Source organism: Triticum dicoccoides, chromosome 5B (genome assembly GCF_002162155.2).
Source record: "Triticum dicoccoides isolate Atlit2015 ecotype Zavitan chromosome 5B, WEW_v2.0, whole genome shotgun sequence".
NCBI classification, from domain to species: Eukaryota; Viridiplantae; Streptophyta; class Magnoliopsida; order Poales; family Poaceae; genus Triticum; species Triticum dicoccoides.
The window spans coordinates 501,984,769-501,991,127 of NC_041389.1; the positions used below are offsets into that span (position 1 = coordinate 501,984,769).

General features: G+C 44.3%; 1 pseudogene; it reads left to right on the plus strand.

Annotated features, from left to right (window-relative positions):
- Nucleotides 1-254: 254 nt before the first annotated feature.
- Nucleotides 255-4,876, plus strand: LOC119309861 (annotated as a pseudogene).
- The last annotated feature ends 1,483 nt before the right edge of the window (nt 4,877-6,359 follow it).

Here is a 6,359-nt window from a genome sequence, read left to right on the forward strand (position 1 = left end):
GCAGGCCGGGCGGAAGGTGACCCAGCACGGAGACGTTGTCCGTGTGGACTGTGTGGAGTCGTAGTAAGGTTCGTCATCGTCAGCCGTGTCCGGGTACGACTACGAGTCAGACTCAGTTGTGGGCCGTGGTCGCACGCACCTGTATAAGCAGCAGCTATAGTCTAGTTGATTGTAATTGCCAGATCGTGTAGGTTGCACTAGTATAGTACCGTGAGTTGACAGTTTGAGAAGTAAGAGAAGAAGAGGCCGAGGGCATGCCGTGCAAAAAGGCAAGGCTGCGGCGGCGACGAGTCCATGTAGGGACGGAGTCGTCGAGTGTCGAGCCTTGTGAAACATCTGTGGTGAAGGTGGATTATGATGATGATGATGAGCCTGTCAAGTCCGAACCAGCAGCTCCATCTGAATATGATCAAGCCGCCGAGGAAGCGGCCGAGGAGGAGACGATGGCGATGATGATGGGATTGGGGGAGCTGGCCGACGAGGCAGCTGAGGAGGCGGCCAGAATCGGGGAGAAGAAGAACAGGAGAGACAATCTGTCGATCGACGAAATGATGGCGATTACGAGAGAGATGGTAGGGGAAGTACCCGAGGAAGCCAACACTGATCATAATGCCTACTATGCCCGTGTTCACCGCGAAAATTGGGACCGGCTCTTCGCCCAACACTACGGCCCCTTCGACCAGACCAGTAAGCGTCCTCCTCTGATCCAGTCCTTGCTTTTTTGCCGCCTCCTGTTACTAGCATATAGTACTACTTCCGTCACGTGTTAAAACGCTCATATATTATGGGATGAAGGAAGTAGCATACAATGGACACATGCTCTATTAGCGTATCATCACCTGACTGCACTATATATTTGTCATGCAGCGTCCATCCCTGCCTCGTGCTTCACCGACCTTTGCCGCCCTAACAACCGCTACGCCCACAAGCAGGAGATGCTCCAGATCTTCTCGATCAAAGTCGGGAAGATAAAGAAGCCCCTGAAGTGGCCTTTACAGGTTTTTGGTTCGATCGCTGTGCGGGATGCGGTGGATCGCAATCGCATCATGGTGTTCCACCGTGAGAGGGATAACTGCCAAACCCTTACCAAGAAGGTTTATACTACTATATTATGAATCTTTGCTACTCCATGCGTAGATTATGTGGATTCATTGGTCTCTTCTTAACTTCCAGCTAAATTTACATGATGACAGGACTATGTATACGATTTAGAACACAATTTAATATATGCAATAAATTCCAAACCATCACCGAGGAGCTTCACATACTCGGTGCATGGATAGTGGCTAGTATTTGGTATGTTCATCAGCTTTTTTTTTCCCGAAAAGGGGGGATTCCCCAGCCTCTGCATCAGAACGATGCATACGGCCACCTCAATAAATAAAATAGGTTCAACAAAGCCGTATAGTCTTCAACAAAATAAAAGCAAGCTCACCTAGAACCTCGAAGCTAAACCAAGAAAAAACCATAAGCCAAGAAAAAGCCATAAGCCACAACCGGCTGGTAAAATGAAGATAGAAAAACTAATTGCCTATCCTATTACATGACCGCCAACCAAACCGGTTGAAGATATCCCGCGCTACCATCTCCCACCGGACAGATCCAGTAACCAAACGCTCCCTGGCCTCCGTCGGAGTGAGTAAGCACCACATACGGATCAGCGCCGTAGCACGGAATACAACCTGCAAAAAATGAATAGTAGTTATTCTATTAAAAACCAAGTCATTTCTGCAGTTCCAAATTGCCCATAACAACGCATACACTCCTACACGAATATGCCGAGCTGTATCGGACTCTATCCCATCCAGCCACGTTCCAAATAACGACCCAACCGTACTCGGAGGAGTGATGTTAAAAGCAATTTGCACAGAGCGCCACAGAATTCTCGCCAAAGGACAATCAAGGAAGAGATGCTTAATGGTCTCATCATGATCACAGAAGCTACACCTAGTAGATCCATTCCAATTGCGCTTGACCAAGTTGTCCTTTGTTAAAATTACCTATTTATGAACAAACCACATAAACACTTTAATTTTCAAAGGCACATGTACTTTCCACACATGTTTGGTACTAGGAATAATGGTGGAGTTGATGACATCGTTGTACATCGACTTTACAGTAAATTGTCCATTCCTAGTAAGCTTTCAACAAAGCTGATCGGGCTGCTGAGCTAGCTGAACTTCCATCAGTCTACGCATCAGATGGAGCCAAGCTTCCCATCTCTCACCAACAAGCACCCGCCGAAACTGAATATTAAGGGGAGTGGACTGCATAATCGTTGCAACTAGCGCATCACGTCGCTGGACAATACGATACAGGGTTGGGTACTGTATTGCTAATGGTGTATCACCCAGCCAATTGTCCTCCCAGAAACGTGTGTCATTGCCATCACCGATGATAAACTTTGTTCTATTAAAGAAGGTTGCCTTGACTCTCATAAGCCCCTTCCAAAACGGCGAATCAGATGGTCTCACTGTCACCTGTGACAAAGTTTTGGACTGCAGGTACTTGTTACGAAGAATCTGCGCCCACGTTGCATCAGTCGGACCCGAAAGCTTATACAACCACTTACTAAGCAGGCATCTGTTCTTGACCTCAAGATTTTTGATACCCAGCCCCCCTTGGTCCTTTGGTCGACAAATGACATCCCACTTGGCGAGTCTATACTTTCTCTTAAGTTCATCACTCTGCCAAAAGAATCTTGATCGGTAGAAGTCCAGTCTTTTCCTAACCCCAACTGGAACCTCAAAGAAAGATAGTAGGAACATCGGCATACTCGTGAGCACCGAATTAATAAGAATTAACCGGCCTCCATATGACAGAAGTTTGCCCTTCCAGCAAGTAAGTTTCTTTTCAAACCGATCCTCATTGCATTTCCACTCTCGGTTTGTAAGCTTACGATGGTGAATGGATATACCTAGGTAGGTGAAAGGTAAAGCCCCTAATTCACATCCAAACAATTGCCTATAAGCCTCCTGGTCCTCCTTGGCTCTACCAAAGCAGAACAATTCGCTTTTATGAAAGTTAATCTTTAACCCAGACAATTGTTCAAACAAGCAAAGCACCAGCTTCATATTTCTCACTTTTGCCAGGTCATGCTCCATAAAGATGATTGTATCATCAGCGTACTGCAGAATGGACACCCCCCCATCAACTAGGTTGGGCACCAGGCCTCCCACCTGACCGGCCTCCTTTGCCCGACCTATTAGAATTGCCAACATGTCAACCACAATGTTAAACAAAACAGGGGACATTGGATCTCCTTGCCTCAGACCCTTGTGTGTTTGGAAATAGTGCCCAATATCATCATTTACTTTAATTCCAACACTCCCTTTTTGCGTAAAGGATTCTACCTGGCGTCGCCAAGCCTCATCAAAACCCTTCATACGCAAGGCCTGTTGAAGGAATGGCCATTTGACTTTGTCGTACGCTTTTTCGAAATCCACTTTGAAAACAACCCCATCCAGTTTTTTCGTGTGGATTTCATGCAGCGTTTCATGAAGGACCACTACCCCCTCAAGGATATTCCTGTCCGGCATGAAAGCAGATTGGATAGGCTGCACAACAGTATGCGCAATCTGTGTGAGTCTATTGGTCCCGACCTTGGTGAAAATTTTGAAACTAACATTAAGAAGACAGATTGGCCTGAATTGCTCAATTTTCACAGCCTCTGTTTTCTTAGGAATAAGAGTAATCGTTCCAAAATTGAGTTGAAAAAGATGAAGCTGTCCAGCAAACAAATCATTAAACATAAGCAACAAATCCCCTTTAATGATATGCCAGCACTTCTTATAAAATTCAGCTGGGAAACCATCAGGACCCGGCGCTTTGTTATTCTTCATTTGCGAGATGGCCTCCAGCACCTCTTTCTCCGAGAATGGAGCCGTAAGAATATCATTCTCCACCGCTGTGAGCTGAGGAATATCCTCAACCCTTGACTCGTCCAGCTAACTTCAGTTATTATGCGCATGGATACGGGCTAGTATAATAGCGTACAAGTCTGGTTGGGCTAGAGGTTCATGACATGTATTTGTTATCGTTTCGCTTCCATTATGCTACCCAATGTTACCTCTTCTTTGGCATCATGTAACTATTAATTTAGACTGCCTCCATCAATCTTAATGCATGTGATGATTTGAACAAACTTGATTGCCCAACACAAATGATCGGCTCACGCCTCCTAGCTCATTTTGCTCATCATAAGCTATTTCTGCCGTATCGGTCAGTTTGATACACTGAATGCTATGCAGGATCGATTTCTTACGCTAACGGGGCCTACCCGAGGAATTGTGATGAATGTACATCATATCTATGTTGAAGTTGATCTGAAGGCGAAGGGCACCACTAAATCTGAGGATAAAGATTTAAGCTATTTAGCAGTTGCGTCTCTTCCTTGGGGCCCGTCTTATCGTGCTGAGGCTAGCAAGCTTAGCATACTAGAGTTGACATACGTTCGAATGTGTAACTGTGTGGAAGCCGCAATCAGTGTGAAAGTCAAAAAGCATGGGTTATGGCCTGGCTGCAGGGGTTTACTCACTGCCAGTACAGCTAGTTTCGAGAACATGGAAATCCCGTTGCTTGCTTTTGAAGGCGATAGATTGCCGGTTGATGGTAGTGGCAGGATTGAGCTTTCACGCCGTGTGGTCAGCGTCGAGCTTCCGCAGCCTGAAGGAAAGCTTGTGTTTTCGGCGAAGGCACTACGTGGTAGTGATGAGAAAGATGTGAGAAGAGTTCGTAAAACTTTTACTCCCAAAAAGTTTGGTAAAACCAAGGAGAATATTAAGATTGGCTCCTGTGAGATGGAGGTAACTGTCACATGGTCCCTTCTTCCGAGTTGTAAGTATGATTATACAGTGCATTTGTAAGGTATTATTAAGGTTGACTTCTGTGAGATGAAGGTTTTGACTGTGATGTGATTTCCTATCTAGACATCAAGTATGACTGACGGATAGAAAGCCTTAGCTCTGGCATAGTGTCTTTTTTAAAAATGTAGTATCTTTAGTTTGTCAAGTGCAACCGTGGAAGACTTGTATGAGATCTCACGTTTAGGTGAGATCATGAGATCAACCTAAAAAATACTTATTTAGACATTTTATAAAAAATTAAAATTATTTGACAACATTCATGCGAGGTATGTCTATAACTCCAAAAAATCAACTCAAAACTTGTTGTACATTTAGAGATTCAAAAAAGACAAATTTGAATGTGAATAATGGAAGCTTTGAGTGAATAGTACTTTGACACTATTCACATCTGATTTTGTCTTTTTTGTTTCTATTAATATAAGTCGAATTAGGAGCTGAAATTTTTTGTGGTTGTACATCAAATATTGATGTGTGTCTACAAAAAAGTTGAGAATGTTTTAACATGTATTTTTTTTTTTGAAAAAATTGACCTCATTGATCTCACCTAATGTGAGATCTCACATAAGTCCCACCCAGTGCAACCCGTGTAAATTTGCAAGCTGATAGCTACAATATGAGCTAGTCGCTTTGTGTGATGTGGAAATCACCTAATTATGGGTCTTATAAGTTTCTTATGTATTGTTTAATAAGGAAAAAGGATTATAAATTATAGTGCTATGAATTAAACAACATAGGTAGAGCAAAATCATAAGTGTCAGGATCCTCTAAAATCGTTTGAATCATAGAGACCATAAGGGGATCTCCAACGCTGACCTCCAAGTAAGACATTGTATCTGTCCACGGACCTGTCCGTGGACCGCTGCGGACCTGTCCACAGACAGAGATGCCGGAGCCAGTCATCCATCTTTGCCCACATACATTTCAAACTGAATTTCAACATATCGTACAAATTACATCCAAAAGAATGATTTTCATCTATACCGGAGCATATTCATTACATTTTCGACATATTTCATTAGAAAACTACCGGGCCTAACCTACTCTAAATCTACAGCTACCCGTCCTCCAAGGCCTTGTTGTTCCCCTCCGACGTTGGCCATGTCCATGTTCGGTGGGGATGAGACTCGTGAAGTGATGGTGCGGCAGGCTGGGATTTAGTTTAGCAACCCTCCTAAGGGACTTGGTTGTAATTTTTATTTTCTGAGGGGTGTTTCTGTTGTTGCTTTGGGATAGTTGTCCACTCCGTTCTAGTGTGTGTGTTGTGTCCAATGTATGCTCGTTGTTAGCTTAATGGCATCATGGCTACCCCTAAAAAATGAAGATGCGATCGCCAGCGAGGAAGAATGGGACATGGGACATAGACCGACCCACTTGGGACTCAAGGCCCAGCCGACTCTCATGTACTACTACTCCTCATCGGAGTCCACGACCGTGGACGTGGACGAGATGGCACAATCATTGTGCCACCGGCACCTATAAGTCATCATTGGCAGT